At 45.8% G+C, this 21236-nt stretch overlaps 2 long non-coding RNA genes across 2 annotated transcripts; one reads left to right on the forward strand and one right to left on the reverse strand.

The window, feature by feature from the left end:
* The first annotated feature begins 107 nt into the window (after positions 1-107).
* LOC120596176 (uncharacterized) lies at positions 108-10065 on the forward strand. The gene is made up of 2 exons (XR_005651098.1): positions 108-415; positions 8574-10065. It is a non-coding gene; the product is annotated as an uncharacterized LOC120596176 (long non-coding RNA).
* A 6183-nt stretch (positions 10066-16248) lies between these two features.
* On the reverse strand, positions 16249-21229 carry LOC120596205 (uncharacterized). Its single transcript, XR_005651106.1, has 2 exons — positions 20936-21229; positions 16249-17115 (listed from the first exon to the last, which is right to left on the reverse strand). It is a non-coding gene; the product is annotated as an uncharacterized LOC120596205 (long non-coding RNA).
* Positions 21230-21236: the final 7 nt, after the last annotated feature.

Consider the following 21236-nt stretch of genomic DNA (forward strand, 5'->3'; position numbering starts at 1 on the left):
CTCGGGGGGCGGGGGGCGGGACTCGCCCGGAGGAGCTGCCCGTGGTGTGCGTCGGGGACCCGGGTGTCAGGTCGCGGGGCGTCCGGGCAGCTGGCGGCCACTTGCGGAGAGTGTGGGCTCTCCAGGGGCGGGCCCCCGGATCCGCGAGCGCGGGGGCTGGGTCTCCTCCCGCCCGCCCCGCAGCAGCTGCGCTCCCGGATCCCGCCCCTCCGTCGCTCCCGCCCGCCGCCGCATCTCAGAGGCGCCCGCCCCCGGCGCCCGACTTCAGCCACCGCCCCCGGAGAGGAGCGACTCCCCACACCGCCGTCCCGGGACTCCCTTGGGGGGGCCGAGCCCGGGGAGCCCCCCGACTGCCTCCCAGACCTGGGTGGGGAAGGGGATCTTAGCCCGCTGCTGCCTCTGAGCGGGCCGCCAGGTGAGCGCCGGGACAGGTAGGGACACAGGTCGGGACCCGTGTCTCGCCCCCACTCGCGGCCCGGGCGCCGTGAGAAGGATGTCGGCCCCGGCGCCACCCCGAGGGGCGGGTCGCCCGGAGTCCTGTACCGCAGCGCCCCTGCCCGGGCCCTCCCGCGTCCCAAGCTGCGGCAGCCAATTTGTGCCCCTTTAAGTCCAGAGTCACACAGCGCACGTTTGAGAGGCCCAGATGGCACCGGAAGGGCTTTGCTTTTCAAACGGGTCCCCTAGCGCCCACTGCTCTCCGCCCGCCGCCGGCCAGCGGAGGCCACCATTAAACAAATCCCGGTCCCACACGTGCTCACAGCAGCCGCTGAAAGGCTGACCACTTTGGACCAGCTCTGGGTTTTGCTTCCTCTGGCTGGCAGCTCCCTCCCTGGCAGAATCTGGAAATCAGAAGCCTCAGAGCGCTGTTTCTTGATTTGGCAACTTGGGCATGGTATGTTTTTAGCTGCGGCCGCTCCTGCCAATTTAAATATTGTTCGCAGTTAACTTTTGCAGTGTTCAGTCATATTTTTTTCACGCTCCACGTCTTGTTCCTTCCACTTGAGACAGCATCTATTTACTCCCTGTTTGAAAGGCTGCAATATTACGAACTTATTTTTAAAATAAATAACTTTTTAAATGTCCCAGTCACACACAAGAACAAAAGACAGGACAACGCTTTGCATGAAAAATAACAGTTCTTTAAACAGCCCCACCCTGCAGCCAATTAAAATTTTTATTAAATTACTTTTCAAAATGGCAAAAGTAGCTTGTGATCTGCGCTGCATTGCTTTAAACCTTTTTCTGCTTTCTATTCATCTGGTACTTATTTCCAAATCTCTAAAGCAAATTCTTGAATTATTTCTTAGATTATCAACTTTTAGATAATGTCCATTGATCCCTTGCTAAAAATAAATGAGGACAGTTTTCGTAGCCTGCAGTTTCCTCCTGCTATATAATCACACCATTCTTTTTAGTTTCTCTGTTGGCTACTTTTGTAACATAAAATACTTTTTTGAACTGGTATTTCTTGTTTGTATATATCTAATCTGTCGACTCCCCTTTTTGTAAGGCCTGAATCCACTTTAAAATGTTTTTTCACATAAAAGTTTTATATTTATTTAAATACTATTTTTTATCCAATCAATTTAGACATATGGTTCACAAATCAAATAGAGGTGAGTTTGCCGCATATTTTTCTATGATAAAAATAATGTAATCTCTTTAAGAAAAATAGAAGAGGCAAGGCGGTGTTTTCGATTAAAAGGGATGAAGGAGATGAAAGCATGCCCAGCAGTGTGCGAGGCCCTGACCTTGTTAGGAAGACAAAGACCTTCTTGGGCCATTGAGGAAAATGGTTCACCAGCTGGGTGTGAGAAGGAGCGACGGGTCTCGCTTACTGTTGGTAAGCGGGCGGGACCACAGGGTAGACCTGTAGAACATCCTTCTTCTTTCTTAGAAGATGCATGTTCAAATATTTCGGAATTCATCCAAAGAGAGAGAGAAAGCAAATTTGGCAAAGTGGATGTTCTTTTTCCTATTCTTTCGACTTTTCTTTATGAGAAATTTTTATGGTAAAAATTTGGCGAAAATAAAGACGATTTAGAAGCTAAGAAAGAGATGAAGACATCATGTGCACAGTGGCACAAACGCCAGAGTCCTCCACACTGGGTTCAAATCCTGGCTCTGCCTCTTGCTCGTCTGGTGACCTTGGGTCCTCCAAGCCTCAGTTTACCTGGCTGAAAAATAGCACCTACCTCTTGGGGTGGTTTGTGAGGCTTCTGTGAGATTCTGGAAGTACTTCCCACGTGCCTAGCGCAGAGTTCCCGCACAGTTAAGAGTAGCCGTTTGTATTTTGCAGAGGGTTTTTAACTACTGTCGTCTGCTCACCTGCAAATAACTGCTGTTAAAATCCTAACTACTGCTGGGCCCCTCCTTCTAAGCTTTTTTCCTAGAGATGGATTTTGAACTTGGCCTTTTCTTTTTCCTTCTTAAAATTCCTCGAATGGCTCCAATCCTGCCTTTGGTTGTTTTGCGTTCTGCTCCGTCTCGTCACATTACGTCCCAAGCACATCTCCCCTTCGCCCGCATTCCTCTGGTCAAGGTTCCAGTGGCCACATGATCCCACATGTGGAGGTGCAGGCTCTGGTCCCAGAGCTGGACATTAGCTGCTAATCATAGCAAACGGGGTCACAGTGGCAGCTCACATTTGTCAAGGGCCAGGCCTTGAGCTCATTTAATTCTCCTGTAATCACCAGAGATGGGCATTATTAGAAGTCTGCAGTGTCTTATCCGAAATTCTTGGAGATTCAGATGCATTTGGGAATCCGGACTTTTCGAATATGAGGCATATCGTAGGGAACCCATTCTGTGCATTGCATAGGACCCTGGTGGGGGCTGGGGTGCATCGTGTCATCAAACACACTCATGTTTCTTCAGCGACGTGCCTGTTCACAATGAGATAAACAAAGCCTCACAGCATTTCCAGTCAGCTCTGCCACCAGTGGGTCCGGGAAATACTTGGTTTTCAGAGCTTTTGGATTGGGGGATTGTGAGACGACACGTGGTCCTTAATATTTCTCATTTAACAGAGGGAGAATCTGCACTCAGAGAGGGGAAGGCCATTTGCCCAAGGTCATGAGAAATTCAGGTTTGGGCTGGGACTAACCCAGAGCCTACTGGCTGTAGGGCCTGCAACATGTAACCTCTCCCCGGGGCTGTCACCAGCCAGTCCCCAAAACAATGTCTCTCACTAGCCCTGTGACACCCTCTCCCCCAGAAATGTCAGTGCTTCCTCCTGAGAATGAGATGATACATGTAAAGAATTTTCAAGGTTGCCTTCCACAAAGAAAGCTCTCAACAAATGCTAATTATTATTTGCACTAAGATGCAGTTAGTTAGACTATTTCCTTCTTTGGCTTAAATAATCATGGTATTCAGGGAGAGCATTCATATTACTATATTAACATCTTACATGATAATGTAATATTAATAGAAGATAAATATAATTCTAATATAATATACATTCATATTAACATAATATTACAAAATATAACATCCATACGGAGAAGAACATAAAACACGTGTACAGTTTAACAAATAATTACAAGGTGAACACGCATGTAAGCCTTGTCGTGTCTGGCGTCTTTCACCCAAAATTATGCTTTCGAGCTTCATCTGCACTGTCGTGGGTACCGTTGTTAACTCCTTTTTGTATTCCACTCTGTGGCTACCTTAACGTGTTTACACACCCTGCGGCGGATGGGCGTCTGGGTATTTCCAGACTGGAGCTGGTAGGAACAGTGCTGTCGTGAATGTGTCTTGGTATGTGTTTCCTGGCTCTGGGGCAGACATAAAAAATACCCAACTAGTTTCCAAAGTGGTTATACCAACTCAGACACCCACCAGGAAGGTACGTAAATTCTCACTGGTAGCGTTTTAAGTAAATTATGGCGACATCGCACTGATTGGTCGGTCAGTCGGTCGGTCGGTTGGTCAGTTGGTTGGTTTAAAATAAAAAGCATATTCTTTATTATACACGGTGTTCATTACATTTCAATGAGAATATACCAAAAAGCTGAAGTAACTTTACCTCCACGTTACCCACACTGTGGCCCAGAGGGCAGATGGGTCACCGAGAGGGTAATGACAGGGAAATGGCAGAAACAGAGAAATTCAAAATCATTTGTGAGCATCTGCTGTGAAAGCCGGCGTTTAGCCCACTGCATCTTTCCATGCTTGTCACTCCATCAATTTTTAATAATGCTACTTTTTTTAGATCATATCTTATTTGTCTTGGTAACATTACATTTTATGCTTCACTTCTCTTCATTCTGGCAACTCCGATTGCCACGATGCTATAAAGTAGGTGAGCCGAGCATTTCGGCTTCCCCTCCCCCCGCCGTTTGATTTCCCATCTTTTGCCGGTTATGCAATTCCTTTCACACTGTCAAGGTTGATTCCATCTATAGTCTGTTCTGTTACCATATTTGAGTCTTACATACTCTAACTGTATGCAGGGGTTTTTTTGGGGACAGCTTTTTTGAGGTATAATTTACATACCATAAAATTCAGCCCTTTCGAGTGTACAATTCAGTGATTTTTAGTGAATTTAGAGTTGTGTAGCCATCTCCACAGTTTTAGAGCATTTCTGTCACCTCCAAAATATCCCTCGTGCCTATTTGTGGTCACTCTCGTTCCCATGCTCAGCCCCAGATGACTACTTTCTGCTTTCCATATCTTTAGACATGTCTGTTATGGACATTTCATATAAATACAACGTACAGTATGTGGTCTCTGTGTCTGGCATCTTTCACTCAGCATACGTACTCTTTGGGGGTTCGTTCATATTGGATCATGGACCGGTACTTGATTCCTTATATTACTGAACAATAGTCCGTTATATGGATAGACCACATTTTATTTATCCATTCACCAGTGGATGGACATGCGGATTATTTCCAATGCTGCTGTGAACATTTGCAGTCAAGTCTTTGTGTGGAAGTACATTTTCAGTTTTCTCGGGTAGGTAGTCTAGAAGTAGAATTGCTGGGTTTCATGCTAAGTTTATGTTTAACTTTATTTTAGTGTTCAACTTTTAAAGAAACTGTCTAACCGTTTTCCAAAGTGACTGTATCATTCTACATTCCCACCAGCAATGTGTGAGGCTTCCAGATTTCCTCGGAAATCTTTTTGAACATTAGCCATTCTAAGTGGGCATGAAGTGGTGTCTCATTGTGATTTTAATTTGCATTTCCTTAATGATGGATGTCGAGCATCTTTTCCTGTGCTTATCAGTCTTTTGTGTACCCTCTTTGGTGAAATGTCTATTCACATCTTTTGTCCATTTTGTAATTGGTTGGTTTGTCTCATTATGGAGTTTGAAGTATTCTTTATACATTCTAGATACAAGTCCTTTATCGGATATGTAGTTTGAAAATATTTTCTGAGAATCTATAGCTTGTCTTTTATTTTCTGAGAGGTATCTTTTAAAGTTTGATGATGTTTAATTAATCCATTTTTTCCTTTTGTGAATCATACTTTTGGTGTTGTCTTTAAAAAATCTTGGCCCAACCCAAGGTAATGAGATTTTCTCTGGTTTTCTTCTAAAATTCTTTTGAGAGTTTTAACTCTTACGTTTAGGTCTATGATTCATTTTGAGTTGCTATTTGTGTGCGGTGTGAGGTAAAAGCCTAAATTCATCTTTTTGCATGTAAATTTCCCAGCACCATTTGTCGAAAAGATAATCTTTATGCTACGAGACCAGATAGTAAACGTTCTCACTACAAAAAAGAAATGATAATTATGAGATGCGATAGAGCAGCATGGTGGTAATCATATTGCAATATGTAAATGTTTCAAATCAATGCATTGTATACCTTAAATTTCCACAATGCTATGTGTCAGTTATAACTAAAAAAAAAAAAACTTTTCCCCATGAAAACCAATAAACAGGGCTACTATAAGGAGAATGCCCTTGGCCTTCAAGTCAAATGGACTCCTTTCCCTTGCTCTTTGTCAAATGGACCTAACGTGGACATAGTTTAGTGTGTATCGTATTTGGACCATGATTTCTTAAACAGTTTTTTGTTTTCCTGGAATTTTACGTAGCTTTAATTTTTCCCTTTTGAGAGAAGCATTTTCCTGTTTCTAACACATTCAATCTATTTCTCTCTGGAATTTTGTTTCTTCCTGAAGGCATTCTTCCTTTTATATAGTATCCTGTTCTTGTTTTGTTTTGAGTGTCCCTAACTGACTGCATAATCTGCAGGGCCCAATGCAAAATGAAAAGGTGGGCCCTTTGTTCAAAAATGATTAGGAACTTCAAGTTGGCGACAGGAGAGCGTTAAAATAAGCATGGAACCCTTCTAAGTATGAGGCCATGCGTGACTGTACCGGTCCCAGGCCCATGAGGCCTGAAGCTGGCCCTGACTGTGCTAATTAGGGTTTTGGTTTTTTTTTTTTCCTTTAAGTTCTTCTGGCCCTCTGACGTCTCTGTTTCCTCTGGGGTCAGCTCGCTTTAGCTCTGCCTGTTTACCTCAATATTTCTCTTTCAGGCTGCTATTTTTCTTCAAGCATGTCCATTTTCTTTTCTTTTCCTTTTTAAAATTTTTTATAAGAGTTTATTTGAGCCAAACTGACGACATATGCTGGGGAGCAAAATCTCCAATCTCTAATCACATTTTCAAACCAGGGCTGAGTGACTTTTTTTTGAAGTCACTGGTATGAGATTTGGGGCTGTTGTAAAGATAGTCCCACTCTCCCACTGGCTCCAGCTGAAGGGATGACCGAAACTGTTTGGGGGCAGCACCTGTTGGTGTCAGCACGGAGGAGGCCGGTCTTTGCAGGGAGCTCAGTCCCAGATGCCAGAATGGGGAGGGCTGTACTCGGGGACACCAGCAGCCTGGGCTCTTCCCAGATGCTTCATGCGATTTCTCTGAGAACAATCATCTAGTGTCGTTTTGTTTGTCCTGTGTGTGAATGTTTGGCAGCCTGAAATCTATGTGGCAGAGCGTGAGGGAGGAAGTAATGTAGGAAGGAGGCAAGAGAATTAAAATAATCAAGCCACATTCAGAGACTGCCATGTGCTGATCGGCCCTGTAGCCAGGCCGGGAGGTCACCTTCGGAACACAGGGAGATGTCTGCTGGGACTGCTGACGGCCCATTCGTTCCCCACACCTGTGGAGGGGAAACGGGAACCAAGAGTCATTCCCTGTGGTTAAAACAGTGGGGAACCTATGGATTAAAGGAGGGGAACTGCCAGCAGGCCTTTCAGGCTACAGCTCTTCCCTTCCCCTTCCCCAATGAGAACTAAAGAATGATATGTAAACTGAATTCCCTGAACACTCGGGTCCCCCTCTCTCTGCCTGAGAGGAGACCACGCTCTGTGTGTGGAGTGTTGCCCCTTCTCTAATAAACTTTCCCTTTGACGCTAACTTTGGCATGTGTTGAACTCTTTCTACACTCTCCGCCAAAGGGCCCTCTTCTCTCGTGCCGGGCTTGGTCTCCCCGCCTCCCCCACTCTGAGGAATTTGTCCCGTCCTGCCTCAGAAGCAGAGGGAGCAGGGAGCCCATAGGCACAAAAGGCAGACTGACCTCTGTCCTCACTCCACCCTCCCACTCCTGACCTGCACGACCACTCTCGTGCCCCTTGGACTCCTGACTGTGGGTCCAGAGCTTCTGGGGGGTCCTGGAGCCTCCATTTTCCCCACCTTGAGTTCTGTCCCAGCCCCTACGTATCTGTCTGTTTTATGTCGACATTTCTGTTTTGTTGATGGTCTACTTCCCGTTATCTTTGTTTTTCTATTTCTTTGCCGGTCATGGAGAGAATGTGCTTTGAAAAAGAGGTCAGGCTCCAATCCCCACTCCACTCTGGCTGTCGTGTGACTTTATGTGAGTCCTTTCACATCTCAGGGCCTCAGTTTCCTCCTGGTATGAAGATCAACTGGGATAATACAGAAGTCACAAAACAGCCACCCACGGCCTGTTCCTGAATCCGCAATCCGTCTTACCTGGCCAATACTGTGCTTTAATTGTTTTAATGCATTGCTAACATTTCAAAATTGGGTGAGTTCACATAAAAGTCGACATTGCTGGTTTCTTCTACAAAAAATGGAAGATGTGGCCAAACCGGTCCCACCTTCCTACTGAGCAGTAAATCAGGCAGAGGGAGTATTGGCACAGGCTATAGCTGGCTGTTTTATTTGCCAGAGACTCCCTGTTTCTCCCATCCAGTCAGCCTCGTTTAGGATGCTGCCTAAATGTCTCTTGCAGGCATTTGAACTTGGAGTTCTTGGGCTACTGTTCTGAGAGCATCTAGCACAGGACCAGGCACAAATGAGCTGTTATTATGATGAGGCCAGCTAGGGGTAGGGGTGGGGGCTCAGATGCAAGCCTTGCTCTGATCACCAGACCCTGTCACCCTAGGGTTGCATTCACCCAGAAGGGGTGCTTTTAAAAAAAAAAAAATCTACCCAAAGGATCATAGAGGCCAGTATAGGCTCTGATTATCAGTAGCTCACTCTGCCTTCTTGATGGAGAAGCAGCACAGACTCTTTGAACACACACATAATTTTAAAGAACAAAGGATTCCAATCTTGTCTTATCTATGACTTTTATGTAACCATTTGTTGCAGGTTAGAAATCACGGGCGCTACAGTTCAAGAGCAAAGAGTTAAAGCAGATGGGAGACAATGTCATGTAGAGGACTCTCTCTCCACAAGGCATGGAAAGGAAGCCATGCTGTCTGAAATCTAAAAGATTGGCAGTGCCAGGTGCTGACAACAGCATCTCTCATACATTGTTGATGAGAATGTAAATGGCACGATCAGGCTGAAAATATCACTGGGCGTTTTCTTGCGAAGTGAAATAGGCCCTTAATCATGTGATCCAAGAATTCCACTCCCAGGTATTTCCTCATGAGAAATGAGAACATACGTTCCCACAAACACTTATGCATGAATGTTCATAGCAGCTTTATTCATAATCACCCCAAACCGGGAGCAACCCAAATGTCCATCGTGGTGAGTGGATAAACAGATTGTGGTTTGTCTGTTCAATGGAATACTACTCAGCACTACAAAGGAATGGACCACCGAGCATATATGCGACAGTGTGGATGAATCACACAGATGTAACGCTGAGGGAACGGAGACACAGGAAGCATATACGATATGTATCGGTCAGGGTCCAATCAGGAGACTGAACCCACACAGAAATTTCAGGGGAGACTATTTAACATACAGGATTACTAATGATAGTCTAGGGTTGGAGTAAGAGAGATTGGCAACTAAGAAATAAAGAGAAAGCTAAAGAACATAGAAACAACGGCTAGGAGCAGCCGCTACCCCTAAGATCTACGAGAGAGCTCAAAAAAGACGATAGCCCCAGGCTGTCCCTGACAGCCCCAGGGACCCTGATCTCATTGGAGAACACTTGGCCATTAAAGGGCAAAAGAGTCCCTGGGGTGCTGCACCTGTGGAACTTGCTGGAAATCCATCCACCCTTTTCGAACTCACCAGAAGTCTATTCTCGAAAGTGCTGGTGAAGCAGTTCACAAGGAAGTGTCTCGCCAGAGGCACTGGGCTAGGAAACCACCTAAGGTGGGTGCCAGGGGAAGGTGCTGGCTGCGGGGCGCTGCTGACTGCCAGCCTCTGGAGAAGCATGCTCTCTGAGGGAGCTGGGCAGGAGAAGCTGCCTGCCCTGTGGAAACCAAGTCTGGGAGCTGGAGGCAAAATCCTTTCTTCCTGCAACGTCTCTCTGGCTCCCTCTACTGGAAAAACGTGACATCACGTCCTGCGACCAAAACAAAAAGGGATTGAAAGGGCCAAACTCCAGTTTCGCAACTTGGATCTGTGAGGCAGTAAATCAATACCTGGCACACAGTATGATTCCATTTATATGAAATTCTAGAAAAGAAAATCGAATTTATAGTGACAGAAGGCAGATTAGTGGTTGCCTTGGGGTGGGGATGGGGCTGGGGCTTGACTGCCAGTGGGCAAACCTTTTGGAATGACAGAAAGGTTCCACACCTCGGTTGTGATGATTGTTACACATTTGTATGCAGTTGTTATTGGATATAAATTATACATCAATAAAGGTAATTTCCTTTTTAAGGTGCCCATTCTGGGAAACGCAGGGCTTGTGTGTAAATGGAAATGGAAAAGCATGCAGGTGCATGTGCTCACAGCAGAAATCCACCTGAATCCTGCCACCGAGATACCCCAGCTTGCCCTGGTCAATGTGTCGCCACCGGGTGTTGTCGGAGATGGTTTGGGGCTAGGTGGCTTGCTCTCATTATCCCTGAGGAGTTCAAGTTCAATATGGATAGTTGACAGAGTTTAGGCACTCACTATCCTCTGTTTTTTCCCTCCCCAAAGAGAATCCACAGAGGGCATCTCAATGCTAGGTTCCTAATTCTTTCAGAGGATCAAATCCCCATCCTACGAGCTAACACTCATTCATTTTCTATTACCGTTGGGTCTCATTCCTCAAGTCCTGGGCACGCTTAGGGGTATGTGTCCTTCGCTGCTCACATCAATCCTTTGAGGTAGAACAGAAGTTATCCCTATACTACAGACCAGAAAGCTGAGGCTCAGAGGTCGTAACTGAGAGATGGACTGCCCAGGAACCGGGATTTGAACTGAGATCATCTACCGCCATAGTGGGGGCTCCTGACCCCCACCTGACCTGCTGAGGGCAGCAGCCAGGCTCCCGGAAACCCTCAGATGCCGCCTGCCCTCTGCAGAAGGCTCCTGGTAGGCTTTATAGACACCGAATCTTCGCCAAGTGGATATCTTTACTCCCATGATCTTATCACGAAAATTGTCAAGCATACAGAAAAGTTGAAATAATTATACAGTGAACAAACACTGGCTCCTAAAAATGATAATGCCCACATATTTTTTAGCCTCATACTGAAATGTAACTATGCATAGTAACAGTTTCTTCAGTCTTCCAAATCGATAAAACAAAATAAAAAGTTAGTGGAAGGACATTTCAGGTACTAAAATGTATATCGAGTCAAGTAAAAACATACATTAATAAACATATAAGAGTTACACATAAATTATTTCTAATATGTTTACAACTGATAAAGTTAATAAAAATAAATCTATTGAAATAAAATTATTAAAATTAATCAAAAGTAAGTAATAAAGTTAATTAAGTAAAAACCCCACAAAATGAAAGTTTAATGAATCATGAGCCTTGACAATGAAATTATGTTATTCGGTCTTTGTCAAGAGAGTACACACTGGAAAAGGTGTGGTCCAGCTGGAGAGACCATGTGGGAATGGAAAAGTGCCTGAGGAGCCCCAGCTGTGCAGCCCAGATATTTGAGTCTCCGCATCCCTGGTGTTAGTCATAGGACAGAATAAGCCTTCAGGCTGAGGGCAACTGCATAGGAGCCCCTAAGAACTGCCGTGTCAAGCCCAATCAATCCCCAGAGCCATAAAAATTAATAAAATCATGGTCATAGTAAGTATCCTCCAGCAGACAAACCATGTCAATGGTGTCTTCATTGAGTCATGCGAGTATTTTTGTGCACGATTTTCCAGTAACTATAAAAAGGTCTTGGCCCCGCACGATTTGAGGAATTGCTGAGAAGGGAGAAAAGCTAACTCTAAATAGCTCCCGTGCATTCCTTCCTTCCCTTTAAAATAGTCCTATCTTTTGTTTGATAACTTCGGGGAGAGGTTTTTGGATGTGCTTCATTCCTTTCCGTGGACTATCGTCTCTGTTTTATTATTATCATTTTTAGTAAACCTTTTATAGAAAGCGCACGAATGTACAGGCTGATGAATTTTTATAAGTGAACATGCATGTAGCCAGCCCTCAGATCAACAACAGAAAAATAAAAAGCTGTCTAAATGAGTATACCTCTGCCCAATTTAAAAGTTGAACGCTGCCTGAAATTCTCTTGGCAGAGAAGTTTTGGCTGCTCAGCGCACATATTCATCGTGAAGTGAATCATCAAATCGCAATCTCAAGATGCAAAAGATTCTGGATTTTTAAATAAAATGAAATAAAGGTATTTCACCAACAAAAATACCAGTAGCCACAACTGCTAAAACGCGGAAGCAACCCTTGTCCATCAGCGGATAAATAGATAAAATGTGGCCTGTCTGTAGGATGGAGCATTATCTGGCCTCATAAAGGAAGGAAATTCTGACACATGCTACCACATGGATGTTGACCTTATTATGCTAACTGAGATAGGTCAGTTACAAAAAGGCAAATACTGTACGATTCCTCTCACATGGGTTACTTAGGCAAAACCAGAGACAGAAAGAGCAATAGTGGTTACTGGGGCAGAAGCGGGGAGGTAACAGGGAATTATTCTTTTAAAAGATGGGAAGAGTTCTGGAGAAGGATGGTGGTGACGGTAGCTCAACATGTGAATATATTTAATACTACTGAACAGGACACTTAAAAGCGGTCAAGATGGTAAATTTTATGACGGGGATTTTACCACAATTTTAAATTGGAGGAAAAAAGAGGAAGAATTAGCCCCCCCATGAAACTGACGCAGGACAGGGTGAATTTCCCCGAGTTGGGGGGAGACCAAGTCAAAGGAAAGTTTATGAGTAAAGGGGTAAACACTCCACAGAGCGTGGGCTCCTCTCAGAGGCAGAGTGAGAGGGGCCCTGAGTGTCCAGGGAATTCTGTTTATATGTCATGCTTTAGTTCCCGTGAGTTACAGTTTAAAAGACTTTGTCAACCCATTTCCTTTGATACGGACATACAGTGAGGAAGGGGAAGTGCATGCAGTGTGAAAAGGTAAGAATCTGTAGAGTGAAAGGCCTGAGGGCAGTTCCCAGCCTTTAATCCATAGGTTCCCCATGGGTTTAACCACAGGGAATGACTCTTGGTTCCCGTTTCCCCTTCACAGGTGTGGGGAATGGGCTGTCAGCAGCCCCAGCAGGAATTTCCCTGTGTTCACAGGTGTCCCAGGCTGGCTGCAGAACTGATCAGCACATGGCAGTCTCTGAATGTGGCTTGATTAACGTGTTAATTCTCTTACCTCCTCCCTACATTAGAATAGGCAACAGGTAAAAACAATAAAGAAGATTTCTGGTTATAAAAAAAAAAGATACTTTAAAACAGCATTGTCAAAAGCAACAATAACAAACCCCATGCTATTCTTGGATTACTTTACTAGGCTTAAAGGAGATGCCTTTTTTTGGCCCCATATCACGCAGATAGGAAGTGGGTAGAGTGAGGATTTGAACCCAGTTTGGTCAGTCGAGCAGCCATGGTTTCTTATGGGGGGCTGTAGGCATTGGGAGCAGGGTTCTTTGTCGGGGGGGGTCCTGTCCATGTAGCAGAGACGGTTGGGAAGAAGAGTCAGAGACTGGACATGTGTAACTTACATGGATAAAGGAGAGGAGGATGGACAATACTCCCGCCTCCTATCTCCATGGCCTTTTATTGAGCTTCTCAACAATGCTGGCTTTGTAATTTAATAGTAGTTACTCTCAGAACAGTAGGTACAAGCTACAGCCAACTCCCAGATTCAGCCTCCAAGCCACCTCCATGTTCTCAGCTACTTCCTCTTAAGAATCTTTTTCTAGTCCCTAGAGCAAGAAGTCTTGGAATCAGTCAAGCGTATGTGCCCTTCCTGTAACGTGTCCTTGTGTGCAAGTCCACATCTTCTTCCAATGTTCTTGTTGCTCCAAGCACCAGACATCCTGCCAGGACCACGGGCGTCTCTTACAACATTTCCCCTTTTTCTTTTTGCTCAATTTTATTCAGCTTTACTGAGAACACAGCGGCCTGAGTCTTTTAATTCTTGGCTTCTTGAGAAATCTCTTCCAGACTAAACAAAGAAGAACAAGTAACGAACAAATTACTATCCAAGAAGCAAAAGATGAACCTATTAACCTATGAATTTGTGGAATAGGATTTAGATCTTTAATACCATCAACCCTGCTTTGTAGCACTGCGATCCCCTGTAATTCAGGAAGCTGTTTTTGAAAAGTGTCAGCAATATGTGTTTGTAAGTCTATAATTAAACTTGAAGCATTACCATACCCCAAAATATGCTGTCTTACTTTATCCCATTCAAACATACTTTCATTATACGATACAGGAGTTATACAAAAGGAAGTCGTATCCCAATCTCATTTAAGTTGCACCCGTTTCTGCAAACTAACAATTTGATCTCCTAACAATATAACTGCTAGCCGTAAATCTGCCACTTGACTCTGCAATACGGAGTCAATTTATCTTTGCGAAGTCTATAATTATTCAGCATCCTGATGCCAGGTTCTAACATATTCAGCAGTCTGTACAGATTGATGCAGAGCCACTCCAGCCGCAGCAGCAGTAACAGCGATGATACCCACAATAGCAGCGATCAACATGCCAAGGAATCTTTTAGCTCTTCTTTTAACGTGGTCCATCGGTTGCTGCAATATCATAGTGGCAGGGGAGTCCTGCCAGGGTCGAGACAATTTAACCGGCATCCATACTCCAGTTCTAGCTCTAAGAATATATAAGCTTTCATATGATTTGTTAAAAGGAATGGAAGAGTTAATACAAGTATAAAAGGAACAGTTTTTACATGAAATATAACAAAGTTTCATTCCACTCCACTGTACTCTTCGTAATGATATAGGGGAGTTAAACGCAGGCTCGAGCGAAGTGAGTAACATTTTGATGAAAGGTGATATGAGAAGAATTCTCAGATTGATTTACGGAACCCTTCCAGGCATGCATGGGAAATAAAGCGGCCCCTAACTTCCATATATGATTCTGTAGTCCTTGATGGGGTAGTTGGGGAGATGGAGGAGAAAACCCTCCATTATGCCAGACGACTGTTATTGCAAGTTCCGTCTGATGAAATGCTTACTGAACCATTCTCTACCTTTCGGTGCCACCGCAAATTTCCACTTTCTCCTTTCGCTCGGGCGGAGCCGGAAGGACTCCAATCAATGACTCTTCCACAGGAAGTATTAACCAAAACCCGAGTCTGTTCAGCTCGACACTGAGTCCACTGAACCCAATGTTCAAGCGTCTGAACCTTCAGAGTGACACACCACGGAAAACCAGGTGCAGAGGTGTCATCCACAGGTTCTGTAACATTTTTAAATCCCTCCAGACTTAACAAAAACAAGTGACCTAACCAACACCTTAATTTTTCTGCCTCTTCCCTACATTATTTCCCTTCAGAGATTTTATTCCCTTAATCTTAAAGGGATGTTGAGAGAGGAAGGTCTGTCTTCTGTAACTTCTTCAAAGCTGAGATAGGGCTGTAGTCCCTGCCTACTGGGAAGAAAAATCTCTGAAAGCCTATTCTAAAAGCCCCAGAGGCAGACAGCGTGAGGTCATTCCAGCATGTAGAAGTAGTAGGAAGCCTCGCAACCTGGAAGATACAAACTTAGAAAAAGATAGAAAAGACAAGTCAAAATTAACAGTAGAGGTAATTGACAATGAAGTTACTTTCTCATGGCAGTTTGTTAATTCAAGGTACACAAAAGTTCCCTGATTCCCTGGCACATGTGGACTTATCTAGTTTCCAGAACAAGAGCTCAAGATCTTCCATGGGTTCACAGGAACAGGTTGTACTTTCTGGTTTATTTTCTGAAGGAACCTGTGAGGACTCATAAGAAACTTAGTTAATTTGAGATAAGTGAACCTAATTGCCGATTCCTTGTAATTTGGCAGTAGTTGGGAACTTAACAAAACTTGGTAGGGCCCTTTCTGTTTGCCTCGAGGGCTGACTTTTTATTCCTGTCACCACGTAGTCAGCATTGGAGAGAGGCCTATGGGATGGGTCAGGACAGAGTAGGTAGCTCTAGTATCTAGTAAAAATTTAGTTTTCTCTTGCCATGTCAAGGGTGACCTGAGGTTCTACAGTTGCGATCATGGTGGATTTTTTTAACTGGAGCTTGGAAGTGCTTGAGCCTCCACTGTTGGAGGAGAGAGCAGCCCCTTCATGAGAGACTTGCTATGTGGGGCGAGGGCTTATGAGGTCCACCTCTCCCCGGCTTCCCAGAATGAACACTCACCCTTTTTAGTGCCCTCGGAGTCAGATTGTAGAGGCTGTAAAGCCTGAGAAATTAAAGTGCATAAGGACCAAACAGAAACAGAGATGGGATCCCCTTGTTGATGAGCTCTCTGCAAAGCTCGCATGACTTGTTTCCACACTTTAGCGTTTAATTGGGATTTTCCCTCTGGCTTGAACCAATAGCAATGTCTACTTATAGCTATAAACGATTCACGAAACTGACTTTTCTTTACTTTCACTCCTGAAGACAACGATAAATGTCGCAACAACTTGATGGACTGGGCCTCCACGTTTGACGGAGAATTCTCCATGATGAAATTATGCCGAAGGGATCGCTTACCCGTGAGCGGACTTACCCCTTTCAGTTTCCAGCGTAGTTCCGTACCCTCTTCTTCGAGCCCCACGTTGGGCGCCACTTGTAGAGGAGACGGTTTGGAAGAAGAGTCGGAGACTGGAAATGTGTAACTTACATGGATAAAGGAGAAGAGGATGGACGATACTCCCGCCTCCTATCTCCATGGCCTTTTATTGAGCTTCTCAACAATGCTAGCTTTGTAATTTAATAATAGTTACTCTCAGATCAGTATGTACAAGCTACAGCCAACTCCCAGATTCAGCCTCCAAGCCACCTCCGTGTTCTCAGCTACTTCTAGTCCCTAGAGCAAGAAGTCTTGGAATCGGTCAGGCATATGCGCCCTTCCTGTAACGTGTCCTTGTGTGCAAGTCCACATCTTCTTCCAATGTTCTTGTTGCTCCAAGCACCAGACATCCTGCCAGGACCACAGGCGTCTCTTACAACAGTCCCACGCTGTACAGGTCACTGAACATCATTCCATTTAGCTAATGCTGCATAACAGCCCACTCAAAACACAATGACTTAATAGCCTTTACTTTATTATTTTTTTTAATGAGGATTGACTGGGCTCGGCTAAGCAATTTTTAGGGGCTTGCATGGATGCCAATGGTTGGGGACCTCCGGGCATTTCTCTTTTCCCACGGTCTCTCCCGTCTGGTGACTTCGAGGCAGTCAGACTTCAGTGGTGAGTCAGGCAGCGGCTGGAGCAGCTCACACCAACTCTAGTCCATCCTGGACAACTATTTCCAACCCCACTGTCCAGGGACTTCCCGTCAGTTGCTTGCAGTCAGCCATGGTCGGTATATTGGCACTGCAAAAGTCAGCAAACATTACAAACCTAGACTCCTTTTCCCGCCCCGAGGACCAGCTGTTAAACATTCAGCAGCACAGCGCTGGACTCAGGGCGTCCAGGGCCCACGACCTGAGAGAATCAGGCAGAGGCCGTATCCTTCTTTGTAATCTGGCCTCGCAAATTTCTTAGCAACGTCACTTCTGTGGTCACAAAGGCCTGACCATGTCAAGGGGAAGAGTGTAGACTCTACTTCGTACTGGACAGTGGTCAAGTCTTGGAAGAGCATGACAGATAGGATGTATTATTATAGCCATTTTGGAAGATACAGTCGGCCATAGCATCACAGGTCCCTGAAAACTGAATACTAGTCACTAGTGACAACAAATAAAACAGCCTCCCCCACTCCCAGATACACACACATGCTTCCAAACACCCTGGCAGCAGACGGTGCTGTGCCTTACGTATCCCATACTGACCCAGCCAGTGTTTGGCACCCAGCTGTGTGGACTTGTGGCTATGGAGCACCTTGTATCTTTTAGCAGAGCGTCCCAATCAAGAGTTTTGTATACCCAGGGCTCATAGGGTACATCACTTGAAGGGCTTTGCTCCCGGTGAAGTGTGAGGGGCCACCCCCAGCTCCAGAATCTCCCGCTGGCCCGTGACCCACACATCCCTAAGGAGCACTGACCCGGGGAGCTGCACTCTGGTGAGTTTCCCATCCTGCCCTGCAGGCTGGTGGACCTGCTCGTAAATTACAGGTAATTGAGTCACTCAATTAGTAGTGGGGGCGAAGGAGTGTCAGGCTTCTTGCCCTGTCCACAGACCACTTGCCTGAGACAGGTTTATTTCTTAACCAGACCTTCATCAATTTTTTTAAACATCGTAACAGTTGACAGGAATCAAGCACTTACTGGCACTGGGTAACAGAATAAGCATTAGATCATTGCAGCCCCTTAACCCAGGACAACCTCCAAGGATCGTTGTGGCCATTAAAAAAAGATGATGGAATACAGTTGAGATGATCCAGCTTAGATGCTCAGCACAGGGGCATAAAGGGCCCTATAGATGTCACCAGATGAAAATATCATAGCTAAATGGTTGCTTGTCATCTTTTTATGATGTGTAGTAATAGCAGCTAACACAATTTAGTGCTTAATCTTAAATGAATGTCACCCTTATTTATGAGACAACAGCAGTTTTTCTTAGGTGCTTTACAAATATTAACTCATTTCATCCTCCCAACAACCTTATGAAGTAGGTGCTGTTAACATCCCTATTTTCAGAGGAGGAAACAGGCACACGGTAAGTGACGTGCCCCTGGCCGTGTAACTAGCAAGAAATATAGCTGAGGCTCGAACCCTGGCTGGCTAGATCCATGCTTAAGGTTTCTGTCAGTAGTCTGGTCTGCCCTTGATGGAGAAATGAAATGAGTTTCTCAATAGTTCTTGAACTAAACACTTGAGTTCTTGTTAAACAAAGGTGCCTCGGTTTCCTCATCTGTGAAGCGGGTTTCTAATGTGATGATTTGTTCACTTAATATCTCTTTATCGAACCCTTATTATGTGTCAGGCACTGGCATGGACACTGTGGTATACAGTACACAAAGTAAACAACGATTCGTCCTCAGAGTGATTGCAGTGTGGAGGTAATAAAGAAGATAATTAAGTAAACTTTAGATACTTAGGTGCAGGGTGTGTTCAAAGGTGATAAGAGTTTTAGAGAAGTATAAAATAAGAAAAAGGGGAGTAGGTGGTGCTCATGAGGCTCTGAAATTGTAAATAAGATGGCCAGGGAAGACCTCGTGGAGAAGTCGACATTTGCTCAAAGACCTGAAGGAAGTATGGAGGTGAGCAAAGAAATCCTCTGGATTAAGGTGGAGGAAACAGCCTGTGTAAAGGCCCTGGGGTATGGAGACCGGTGTGAATGAGGCGGTGAGTGAGGGGGCGATGAGGGCAGGGAAGTGAGGGGGCATGTGGTAGGGGGCCTTGTGGGCCACAGTGAAAACTTTGCCTTCACTCTCGGTGAGATGGAGCCACAGGAGAAACTCTGAGCAGGGAGGGGCAGGACCTGACTCAGGTGCTCACACCTGACCTGGTTGCTTAGGAGGAAGACAACTGGAAAAAGAAGCAGGAAGACAGATGGTCCAGGTGAGAGGTGATGAGAACGGATGGGATCCCCAAGGGAGTGAGTGTTGATGGAGAATTGGAGGTTCGAAGGCTGATCCCTGACATTGCAAGATCAGAGGGAGGAGGATGAAATGGCCAAGGAGAACCGACTAGGAGCCACCAGGCAGACGGGAGGGGTCCAGAGGGCTGGCCTGAGCCAAGTGAAGGTGGGGGGGGTAACCCCACTGTATCAAGTGCTGCTGATAGGTTGAGCAAGGTGAGAGCTGAACAGTGACTATTGGCTCAGCCCCAAGAGGGTCACTGGTGACCTTGACATTTCAGGATGAGGAAGGAGAGAAGGTTTAAGAGAGAACTGTAGAGAATACAGAGGCAGTGAGTATAGACGACTTTTTTGTAAAGAGGAGCAAAGAAATGGGTCCATAGCTGGAAGGGCAGGTGGGGTCAAGAGGGTTTGTTTTCAGCTAAGAGAGCTGACACTGTGTGGGCTGATGGGAATGATCCAGTGCAGAGGGGGAAACTGAAGAGGCAGCAGAGAGAAGGGACAACTCTGAGACCATGGCCTGGAGTGCTCGGGAGGGGTGGGTTGATGGACACAGGGGCAGTCGTGGTGGGAAAGTGCAGCTGCAGACGTGTGGGTGGGCACAGGACAGGTAGGTGGTCGATGGGGCAGTGGGGGCCTGTGGAAGTTCGCTTCTCATCATTGCATTTTTTTCTGCAGAATAAGAAGCAAAGGGAGAGTGAAGAGGTGGAAGCGGGTGTGGTGAAAGGAGGAGAGTGGAGGCGTGAAGTCGTTATCTAGCAGATGAGAGAAATGTAGTCCAATTGCTGGGCAGCTTTAGTGGCTTGAGGGTCAAGTTCATAAACTTGAAGTGGAGTTGTGTATTATCCTTCAGCCACTTTAAACTGCGTAGGTACAGGCACAGGGTAGGTGGAGGGCTGGATTCGACCAAGGTCACTTGTAGGAGGAAGCCAGAGGAGGCAAGGTGTATGCAAAGCATGTTTTTAATGATTAATCAAGAAATATAAACCAGATCAGGAATGAGGACTCGAGGGGGTGAGGGGAAGTGAAAAGGAGGCGGGCACAAAGGATGGGAGACCACAGTGGGTTAAAAGGATTGTGAGGCACTGGAGGGAGAGCTGGAAAGAGAGGAGGTGAAGGGTGGAGAGAGAGGCCTGTGACTGAAGTCCTGGAGAGGCCGTGGTTATTGAGACAAGGGTGACCAGGGAGAGAGGGGCTGAGAGGAGAGCAGATCAGGGACCAGAGAGGCAGTGGTGGCAGAAGGAAGGGTCCCCTACATAGATATGGAAAGTCACCAAGAATGATGAGAACAGGGGGAGTGGCAGTGAGCCTGGAGCTAAAATCGTGAAGTGAGATGTAGTGATCTGGGTCAGGAAACGGTGCATAACGTGGGATACGATCTACTCCGATGACAAGATTCATAACTGGGGACTTAGGTGGAGGATGGAGACAGCTTGGTCGGGAAGCAGCACGGAGGAGGGAGGAGATTTATCCATTTGGAAAGGCTACAGGAGAGGTGGGTTCCGGTCAGAGCGAGAAGGTGACAAGAATGTTCAGTGAAGAGATTGAGGAAATAGATTTTGCTGAAGATAGTTCATGAATTCCGAAGGCCCGAGGCGTTGAGACAGGTTGGGGGATAGGATAGAAATGGTTTCCTCCTCAGGTTTTTCTCATCTGTCTCCATTATACTTACAGTCATGCACATAAAGTGCTTGGCCTGACACAAGGGCGCCGGCCAGAGATGGAAACCATGGTCAGCAGTCCTGGTAGTCATGGCCAGCTGTCTTGCCCCAGAGGGAAAGCCCTCCGCTCTCTATCGCCCTTCAGAGCCCTAGGCGGCAGGCACTAGGTGCTGGGTTTTCCCGGCAGTGGCAGTCGCCTTGTCGTCCATTGGAGCTGGTGGGGTCACGGTCAAGTCACAGGGACCTTGCGTCCTGGGAGAAGTGGAGGGAGGGCAGACTGCCCTGTCCCGCCAACCCCTCTCAACCTGCAGG

Source organism: Pteropus medius, unplaced genomic scaffold (genome assembly GCF_902729225.1).
Source record: "Pteropus medius unplaced genomic scaffold, Ma_sr-lr_union100, whole genome shotgun sequence".
Lineage (NCBI taxonomy): Eukaryota > Metazoa > Chordata > Mammalia > Chiroptera > Pteropodidae > Pteropus > Pteropus medius.